An 11637-nucleotide genomic window follows, 5' to 3' on the forward strand; every position below is an offset into this window, starting at 1 on the left:
GTCAGTTCGACATTCCACAAGGGTCAATTCACACCATTACCATGGACAGAGAGAAGGTAGCAGCAGCATACTCCAATGGAAAGTTTGCTCTGGATCGAAAGAAGATGAGACTACCCGATGCAGAAGCTGTGGAACAAGCTCTTCTGATGTGGTTTAAGGAGGCAAGGAGAAAGTTGGTGCCAAAACCCCTGTTCGTAGGTGCTTGTGGCAAAGGAAACTACCTATGAATAAGTACAGCTGGATTAGTCCACAAATGCTTATTTTCCTTGCATTTCTGATTTAACAGGGATCGGATATAACAGGACATTTTCTCTACTCCCACCATCCCTGTTATATCAGGTTTCCACTGTAGTATTATTTGTACATGATGTACATGTACTCTGATATCGAGTGGTGGTAGTCGGTGTAGGTCAACAATGTTTAGGGTTGTTTTTTAGGTGGGGGTGGGGGTTGTTTGTTTTAGTATTCGTTTTTAAAAAAATTTTTTGTTGAGTCGCTACGGCGCTCGCGACTGCTTAAGGTCTTATGAGCGTCAAGGGGCGGATGTCAACAGAGAAGTCCATACAGGGAATCAGACTTGCTCTGCTCACTCTCTAGCTTCAACAGCACCCCGGAATTACAGGGTCACAAGAGTGCGACAAACATACAAAAGAAGTAGAGGAAAATTGACGATAGCAAGGATTAGGAAAGAAAAAGCAGCAGTTCCCCGATGCAGTTCATGCACAGTTATAAGCATGACATTGATGGATCCGTCCATTTATAATTCTACTTAACATAAGAACATGTTAATGTCGACCCTTTGGGAATAGCTAAAAGACACTTCAGTCAGTAGCACCGCCCCGGGGGAGGGGGAGGAGGGGGAAGGGGGTTTGTAAGAGTTTAATAGCACTTGAAACACAATTAGGTCATATAACTTATAAGTGCCGAAGGTTAGGCTAGAAGTGTTAAAATGGGTAAAATACACAAACAGGAGAAAAGATAAGGATTATGGATGTTTGTAGATAGGAAAGAAGAAGTAAACCACACTAGAACACCTGTCAGTCACCCCTGAGGTCACCCATGAGCCGTGGCTAATTGTAAATGTTTTGAGAACAAAAGTAAAGCCCCTGTCAACGCTATATATTTAAGAATATTTAAGAGGTGGAACCTCTGAATTTAGTGTCCGTCTCCGACAGGACAGGGTAATAAATTGGTTCAGAGTCTTGAAAACTCCACAAAACGACCGGAGTTCAAGGACGCTCTGTCTGGGATTCGAACCAGTGCCACCCGCTCCGTAGACGAGTATAATACCGGCTGAGCAAACGGACCGCCCTAATTGTTTTGAACGCGTCTCCGTGGACGCAATTTAGATCATAATTTAGAGACAGATGTTTCGACATTGTCCGTCAAGACCAGTCAGGGTTCACAAGAATTTGAAGATACAGCATCCCAGCACGCCACTGAAAACATTCAAGGAAATAACCTCAACCAGGATTTGACCTCACGTCTTTTGCGCGCAACGGCGAAGAACTACACAAAAACAGAAGGAGGGGAGATTTATAGACGATAGATGTTTAATAAGTGAACTCACTTCTTTTATATGAATCGGCGAAGAGCCTCAACAAATTAGTTCACACCACAAACGCTGAAAATAAAGAAATACATGTATGTTAAAGCTCAAAGACAGTGATGTAGGTTCATCTGAAAAGGAGCTCAGCACAATGGAACACTCTTCGTAGACTGGAAGACAAGACTTGGGCAGAGTCAAAGAGGTAACGCCTGCTCCAGCTAGATCTATTATAGTCTATAGCTTGTTTACTTTCATCCGTCCGCGGTTATATGTGAGTGTTTTTGTTTGTTTTGATTTTTTTTAAAATTAATGTATTTGCGTACCCAATTGACAAAATTTGATTTATTTAGAGGCAGGCTTGGATCCTCCTTGTCAAGGTCAACCCGGGATGAGAAGAACACACCATCCCAGAAGAATGACCGAATACTCGATAAAATTACCTTCCACTATGAAATGAAACTCGAGTTTCCTACGATCGATGGCAAAGCGCCAACCGCTACGCCACATATGCCGTTTTTTTTTACTTTTTAAAAACTTTTAGTACAGGTTTTACGGCGCTTCCAACTGCAAACGGTCATATGAGCGCCAGAAGATTAGCGCTGTTACAAGAAACATAAAAAAGATGAAGGGGAGATAAGGACGATAGATGTTTGAAAGGAAAGAAGAAGCAAACCACACCAGAGCACCCGCCAACCACCCACAAGCAGGACCTACCAGTGGCGTCCTCCAACCACCCGTAGTACAGCTTGGGTAATACTAGTACCACTAATAATACTGTCTAAATGGGGCCTTGTACACAGAAAAGGCAGCCACAGCAGAATGCTAACAAACCACTCACTAAGTCGGAGTTGGAGAAGCACATCGACACAACAACGGCCATACATAGTTTAGGGAAAAAGTAAGACATACAGACAGACACAACAGAGGGAAGGAAAAGAAGAAATACCTACCACTAGGCCTACCAGTGGAGCCCTCCAACCACCCACCTCACACACCACTCACACATTGTATTTGAACAACAAACCAGGAGGCAGGACTACAAACAAAAATGATGTACACGGGAACACTTTTTTATGCATGAAATATAATAAATATTTATGTACACTTTACACATCAACATAAAAGTCTTTGTTGTTGGAGCTGTACCACTAGGAGCAGTACCATTACAATAATTAATTACATACTATATATAACAACACATTTATAATGCCACTCAGTGAAATACAAGACTATAAAATTGAGAGACAAAACCCAGCACACTGACTCACTAGACTGGAGGTTGTTTACCCTATACATACAGACACAGTACTCCAGACAAGTTCAAACCATTTACATACAGGTGTATCATTGTGCAAAATATCTAAGAGTTCTCGTACAATACTACAATACAAAATCATCCAAATGACGAAAGCTGGAGGACACACTATCGTACCACTACCGTACTACATATCATTTTCTGTGGGACAATTTCTGGTATTGGTAAGAAGAGGGTAATTGGCGGGAAGGGGGGGGGTCCTTTTCACGGCCACTCTTTCCTCGTGACATAGCAATGGCATGTGATCAACAGTCTACTACCATCACGTCTGCAAATGAATACATAGAGGCTCCACTGGGAGATTGCAGATGCTCGTAATTTTAATACTGGACATACGAACAACCTTGTTGTAACACAAAAGCCTGTAGTTTAAGTGAGCAGCTACCATAGCTAGTTCACTTTTGTATTTGCCATATCGCACATATCTTTGCATGGCATTCCTGTAGGCCAGCAACTGAACAAAAATATGTTTTCCAAAAAAATTCCATTACCCAGAGAAGATAAAGTTTCTTTATATGGGCCCTACATTAAACATAGGACTTGGGTTGCACAGATAGGATCACTACAATGAATGATTTACAGTAACCTAGCCTACAAATTGATATTTAGAGGCAGCGACATCTCCCATTTTATTGTAAGCTTGTCACTTGTAGATTTCATCCTATGACCATCTTGACGTCTCGACTTGACTCTCGAAAAGCACTCACCCGTCTGTTGGACTGAGTTCCATAGGCATACATTAATGTGTGACGTTGATAAAAAAAAAAAAGCTCAACTTTTCCAGGATTTAACTTATGCTGAAGGCCTACTTCCCCTAAATTTTTTGGGGAACAACCTTTAGTCTACTATCAGAAATAACCTTAGTTTGCAGTGACCTTCATTAATGGGCTTTTCGATTCTGTTGGTCGTCCAACTTTTAGACCTGCACGCAAAGGCTCGAGGAGAATTAACAGAGTGATGTGCTTTAGTTAAGTTTTAGTAGAGTTTTTACGGCGCTCGCAACTGCATAAGGTCATATGAGCGCCAAGGGGTGGATGTCAACAGAGAAGTCTTTACAGTGAATCAGGCTTACTCTGCTCACCTCTCTCGCTTCAACAGCACAAAGTCTGCTTCGACTATCAAGGCACCCCGTAAATAGCGAGTTACAAACACAAAAGAAGTAGAGGAAAATGACGATAGTAAGGATTAGGAAAGAAAAAGCAGTAGTCCCCTGTTGCAGCTCAGGCAGTTATGGGCATGATGACATTGATGAATCAGCCCATTTACAATTCTACTGCGCATAGAACAAGTTAATGCCCCCCCCCCCCCCCCCCGGAACGGCCTAAAGACACTTCAGCCTGTAGCGCCGCACCGAGGGATAGAGTGATGTGTTTTTAATCTTGCTCCAAAGTGAACAAGCTATAGTTCTACCATTTGATCCTTTTTCATTTTGTTCTTTATAAAAAAATGTAATCTTTGCTCCTATAGGCCATAAACAAATTCCTTCTTTTTTTGTGTCCGTGTCCCTCTCTTTCTCTCCACCACCTCTCTCTAAGCCTCAGTCTCTCTCAGCACTCTTTCACATTATTAGATGTTTCATTCTCCAGCCCCTAACTCTTTTCATCATAAATGTGTATATAAAACATAAGAATTTACAAAAGGAAGCTGACTTCAGTTTGAATGGGCATGGGCGATACATTTAATAGAAGGACAAATGGAAGGAAAGGGGGAAAAGGATGGGACTTAAATAATTCTGCAACATTATTATTATTGGTGGTCAGCCCATGTCAGCTACAATCAGCAAATGATAATACATGTCATGATGCACGCACGCCAACCAGACAGAGGAGTTAGCAAAAGATAAGTCACAGAATGGAACAAAACTATTTGTTCCCTGGCAAAACTATTATCAACCATGGCAATTATCTCTTAAGTTCATCAACCATACCAGAAATTCTAATAGTACTGGCTGGATGCTTAGTCATTATACTATTTTCATCATGTATTGCATTTGAAAGCTCAGCACATTATCCAAACCCCAACTTCAATGAACCTACTTCTGCTGAAATACGTTCAATTTCAATGACCACCATTATCAAGGTAAAACTCAAAGATTTTCATTCTTTTTGTTGCATTGAATCTTCCCTGCAATATTCGCTTAGGATTAGGACAGAGAAGTTAATTCATTTTAGAAAAGGTATACAACTATCTCCTATGAGTGTTTAATTGTTTGACACACTGTCATTAGCAGACAAACAAAAGCACACCTTTCCCCCACCCTCTTGAAATCTAGATGCACTTATTAAACAAGACATTGCAAGTTGTCAAAATAAGAACTGAAAAGAGTTATGAGAGCTCTGTGTCTCACGACTTTTTAAAGCACTTTAGCAACAGTTTTACTGCAATTGTACACAAATAGTTGAAATACATGCTAAAGATTAGAGAAGCTACTTGAGAGTAACATACAAAGAAACGGAGGAGGAGAGAAAAGGGCAACAGATGTTTGTGATAGGAAAGACGACACCAGAGCACCCACCAACTCACTATAATTTATAATTGAGACATGGAATATCTCAATTACAATGTTTGCAACAGCATCCAACCATTAATCCTTTTTGGAGCCATACCGCCCTACCCACCATGTTGCCATACCGGATATCGGCTTTCCCGATGTACAGCCATTCCGGCTTTTACCTGCCTGGCATTCTAGGTCTTTGTATGTGAAATTTAATGAAATACGTTGCTTCGATCAAAAGCTAAAGCAATTTCTTTGCTGCACCCGTGAACCTCGGAAAAACACTGAAATAATTTGGTTCTGGGAAGCCATTAGCTGGCCGACATTTGGGTTCTGCTGGGCTGACCTACTGACCTATCATTGTGCTAAGAGGGATCACTCAACATACATACATATATAAATACATGCAATATCTCTAAAACAATGATAACATACACCAGTATTATAGCCATAGTTCAAGGAGGAAAAAACAATGGTTAGGGAAATACTTTCTCACGACTAACAACAAAAATTCATCAGAAATTACATAGCTTCACACCACGTCATAATTCAAGTACAACACTTGCCAGGGCAATTTTTCAAAGAATGGGACATTTAACATGACAATAAGGTCATGAAAATTCAATCTCTACCATTTACATTTGTCAGATACATCAAGGGGCAGGACTATTGTACAGCAAGTCAAAATCAGAGTGAACTAGAGGCATACAAATTAACATGTAAAATTTTCACTTGCATTACATATGTGAAGAATGTGTGAATCGCATAAAAAATTAAGTGACTAAATGTTTTATGCCCCAATCAACATATAGATCACTTAGGAAGCAGGCTGTTTTGTCCCGGCCTTTCGGGAACAAACCCAGCTGAGTGAAATGCAGCAGACAGATGGAGACACTGAATAAAACAAATTTTCCTGAACAGAACTCACGTCTGTACCACAAACATCACATATATATGCAAGTTATGGTAATATAGTAAGAAGTTATGGAGCACTTAGGCAACTAGTTCTTATTCCTGGTCATCATTCAATGCACGGACGTTATTTTATGGAGAGACATGTTCTTTGGCTCCATTTCAAAAGTTTCAGAACATTAAAATTTAAATAATGGAGCTCCTACCCTCCACAAACGACATCATTGTCAAAGTCTTCTGAAAACTGTGAAAAGTTACCACAGTCGGCAAAGAAAAGAGGAACATTCAGTCATAATACCAGAGCGGGAACAACACAAGATTGAATGCTTTTTCACTTCTTTCTTCTGGCAGGCCACACACTAGACAGTTGTTTCAAAATGGGCAGTGGCATATATTACATATATTATATTGAAGAATGCGACAGAAAATACAATGCTGGGCTGATGTAAAATGTTCTGTGCGTGCCCCCATCGACACAAGATAATACAGTTGGTGAGCTGCCGCAACCCTGCCTCTGAAGGTCAACCCGGGTTAAGGGGGATACAGCATCCCAGCTGACAAGCTGAGATACTCTCAAGGACATAGCTTCCCTACTCAGGAACCAAAGTCATGTCTTCCGCTTGCTACAGCAGAGAGCCTTAGCATCACACCACAGATGAAAATAATGGAAGAAACCTGAACAACTACGTGAAAAAAAAAAGCACTACAACAGCTAAAATACTTGCTACTTTCTCTGACAAGTCAGTCACAGACAGACCGCAAAAGGGGTACTCAAATTGTTTTCTTTGTTTTAGTAAAAGTTCTACATCACTTGCAGCATAAATAAGGTTATTACATATAAGTGTCGAAGATTAGATGTGTTACAAGAGAGTAACAAACACAAAAAAGATTGAGGGGAGATGTAAGTGCAATAGATGTTTGAAAGGAAAGAAGGAGTAAACCACATCAGAGCATTCACCAAATATTCACAAAATGTTTCTACTCTCTCTGACAAAACCAACACTACAAAATGTAATCACGACTTGCAGAGTCCTAAGAGTTTGTAGGTAAACAATCTCAAAATGCATTCTACACAAACTCAAATAATTAAATACTATTATTACTATTGCTGTCACGCCAGATGAGAAAAATATAGCAGACCAACAAAAAAAATGGAAATGTATGGAAACTGTTTTAACTAAAGACACAATTTGGATAACACAGGAGGTATGCTGCTCAACCCCTGCCTGACAAGACCAGCTCTGGCTGAGTGGAGTGGGAAACTGCAAGCCAGCAGTCAGACAGACCCCCCTCCCCCCTTTTACACACACACACAGTCACATGCACACACACACATACACAGGAATCCAACTCTTATTTACTGTGTGCAAAAGTGAAGACCCAACCACTACAGAGTAACTCTCAAACACTTCCACAGCAGCCTCGAACTGAAAACACCTCTCAGTAGCAAATTCAAGAATATAAAATAAACTAATAAATTGGATATATAATTAATTCATAGAAAATAAAATACTGAAGTCACTTTCTAAAAAAGCTTAAAACTCTTCTTTCAAAAAGTTCCGCCACAGAAGAAGCTACAAGTCATTGAACCTTTAATTCTTCACATTTTTCCATTTCCCTGGAGATTTATATTCTGCGGTTGTATTGATTATCGTCAGACATTGATGGACGAGCTATTTTTATTATCATTTTAAAAAGTACCATGATGACATTCTTCTCAACAGCCCCCCAACACAGACATAATATTGCGCTGATTGACGAACAAACATGCTTTACTTTTGTTTACACCAAGAGACTGTTGTCTTTCAAGTTGTGTTCCAAGGTATTCTTTCACAGAATAACCAATAAACAATAGAAAAGAGAAATGCAGACATACCTATAAAATTTTTATTACATGGCCCTATAAAGCTAAAAAACAAAACACATGAGACTTCAGAATTACAAACTAGATCTTTATCAAGACTATTTTAAGGTTACAGAACAAAGTATACCCCAAAAAGGGATTACCTGTATTAACAATTAATTTCAAACAGACTTTGCACCAAAAATCAAAACCATATAATTATAGAAATAAAGAAATATCACTTTCAATTTCAACAACATTTAACCTACAACCAAAGCAACACATACGTTATAATAACAAATGTACATATATGTCACTGTTTTTATCAACTTAGCGCTTTTATGAGGGTGAATGCTCCGCACACCATCACACTAATATAAAAAAATAATAATAATTAAGCAACGGTGCTGCACCCACTTTCAATCAGCATATTTGATACAATTTTATGGAAGCAATCCCTTCATACTTCTGAGATGTCCAGTAGAGTAGAGGGAGGTAACTTCTTTTAAAAAGTAAGTCAGATATATATTTGCAGAATGACTGCCCTTTGAAGATTACACTATATGAATTGAAACGCCTGATCTAGTCACACTGATGCTAAAGACTAAAGAGAAGCAGAGAAAAAGGGGAACCACATAGTACATTTAACTCTATAAGCTACTAAAGCTGTTTTTGTTTTTTAATCTACAAGAACTGACTATTCTTGTAGCCTATATATCATATATATTAATATTATTTATCTGTATATCAAAAGTTGTTCACAGAAGAAAAAAAGACCTGAGCTGATTTATGGTTGTTGACCATCAGTAAAATAATGTTTTACATCCCAAAATATATAGAATCTACTTGATTTAGAATATTTAGAAGGCAGGCTGTTTACATCTAAGAAAACAGACTGATGAACTAACTCTTCAAGTCTTCTGTGGGCGAAAGCCGAAACATTTAACACAGCATGAACAGTGGACTTGGTAATGGACAAATTTGCAGGGAACGTTCAAGAGACCTTTTCTGTCTTCTCCAAACCATTCCCTAAATTTCTGATCCTCTCAGCCTCAATTAACTATTTCTATTTCCTCTCTCTACCTGAGTTTTCAATGATGCCTTACTTACTTCTAGAGTAAGTACAAAAGCTAACAATGAGTCCCAAAAAGACAAAATTCACGAAAGATGGAACATCCAGCCACAATTTAAAAAGTTGTCAACCAAAGCTTATTCATTCAATTGTCTTTCTCAGAGATTTAAATTTATTAAACCATGTTGTTAGTAGATTGACTAATTAAAACATATGTCTAGTCTGAAGTAGAAAAGTTTAGTAGAAGACACTAAAAAGCAAACTTTGTCCTTATTTAAGGACTAACAACTAACAAAAATACCTATCTGTAGATTTCCTTTCTTTTGCCATACATGAGATAGCATAACTTTGACAACCTTAACTTGATTGTTAAAGCATCTCTTTAACTTGCTTTAAGAACCTTCGTGAAACTAAAGAAACGCTAATCTCTCACAATACAATATCATCAGGTTCATGCATCCAATTAAATTCAAAATACCTTTTCCTTAAGTAAAGCCTTAGAACCCTCAGCAGCTCACATTCTGTAAAACTTCATCCATTGCCCAGTTTACTTGTTAAATAGAAGGACTGAATATACACTGAGCAGGAATTACCAGCTACAAGTTACACTTTAAAGTCTTTAAAATATCCATTAAGAAGTTGAGCACAGGTAGCAGGAAACCATTTTATTATCCATGCCCAATATCAGACTAAACAAATAAGAACAACAACAAAATTATTTTAAAAAACCCAACACTCTAGCAATACTAACATCAAAGGCTACCTACTTTTCTTGTGACATGAAAAGGAATATTGCAAACCTTGACTATTTTGTCAATTCTACCAAAACACAAGGACTAACCAATAAATTGCAAGTATATAAAGCAAAGAAAATATTTTAAAAATTATCTATAAGTCGTAACAGGTGCAAAAATGGCAACGCGTTTCAACATTTTCAAAAAATGCAAACTAGCTGCCTTCCATTTCCTTTTTAGAGAATCACCACTGGCCATATGATATAACCACTACGGGGCACACATCTGTAGATACTGGAGGTCATGTGGCTGGCAACGTCTCCACGAGTTAATGAAAAGCACCAGCAGGAAAAAAGAAAGCGCATTTTATTCAAATAATCAAAAAAACAAAGAAAAAAATAGTAGACACAGGAAGCTAACACATTTGAAAGAAGAGGTACAGCAATTGTAAGACACAACTTATGGTCTACCTGTAACTAGCAAAGAAAAGAAGGATTTCAAGAGTTTGTTCTGCTGGACATTGTAAAATTATCTCACCATTGAACATACATAGATCTATATCCAATCAACCATTGTGCAAAAGAATCTCAATTTCCAAAAGGAAACATTTTTGCAATACAACATTACACAGGAATACCCAAACTTACTAGACGCATTGGACAAACAGTGTCAAGCGAACTCATCTGGAAGCCACACACATGGGAAACAAATCGTTTTAAAAAGATCCTCCCCCTATGTACATTGAAAGTTTTCAAGGCAACCACTATTACCATGGCAACATTTATTTATGCAAACTTGTTCATAAGGTACCAGGTATTCCAATTCACAAAGAGAAACAAAAGGAAAAAGGTTCAATTTTAAGTATTTTATAAAACAGTCCATGCCGGCTTTAAGCACGATCATCGGGAGAAAGCATAAGCGTGCTTGAGTGCAAAGTAGACATAATCCAGAGATTTCCATATATGTAGAAAATTTTCTGTGCTATTTCCCTTTGTAAGTAGGCCTATAGTGGTCCCACAAAAGTGTGCACTCTTTTTACCCGCCATGGTAGTTTTCATTTTTTTGTTTGTTTTGTTTTGTGGTCGAATGGGAAATGAAAACTTAATTTAGACGGCCAGTCACGATACAGCACACTAGGCCTACACACTGCCTGTGCGTACCACTGCCCGCTGTGCCACATTCATACCAATACCACTGCCTTCATCCCCCCAAAGCCTTTGATCCCACCTCGCACATGATACTAAATCAGGATTATCGGATAGCAAGGGGCAAAAAGGTGAAATCGCAGTCTGCCTCCTTTTCTCATCTCCCCAACTCTCTTCGTATTTTTTTTTTTGGTCAGAGCGAAGCTTTGCCCTAGGCTAGATCCAATGTCCACGCGCGCGGCTGTGCGCATCTCTCTGTCTTCCTCTCCGCCCATGTGTGTGTGTCCATCACTTGCGTTCTTTGTGTTTCTCTTAACACACTCACTGCTGTGGTGTAGACTGTGTTCAAACTTTGATGGGTATTCATGAAAGTATTGACTGTCTTGTAAATGAAGCGTGCCCGAAGCCGAAGTTACCGTTAAAGGCGTGCAAGTTATATATAGCAAAAATTTGGTAAGAGCCGTTTAGCGTGCTTGAGTCCGAAACGTGCTTTATGCCGGCGTGCTTAAAGCCGACACGGACTGTATGACAATAGCTACATCACCATCTAACAAGAGACCATCATGCACATGC

This window comes from Aplysia californica, unplaced genomic scaffold (assembly GCF_000002075.1).
Source record: "Aplysia californica isolate F4 #8 unplaced genomic scaffold, AplCal3.0 scaffold00160, whole genome shotgun sequence".
Taxonomy (NCBI): domain Eukaryota; kingdom Metazoa; phylum Mollusca; class Gastropoda; order Aplysiida; family Aplysiidae; genus Aplysia; species Aplysia californica.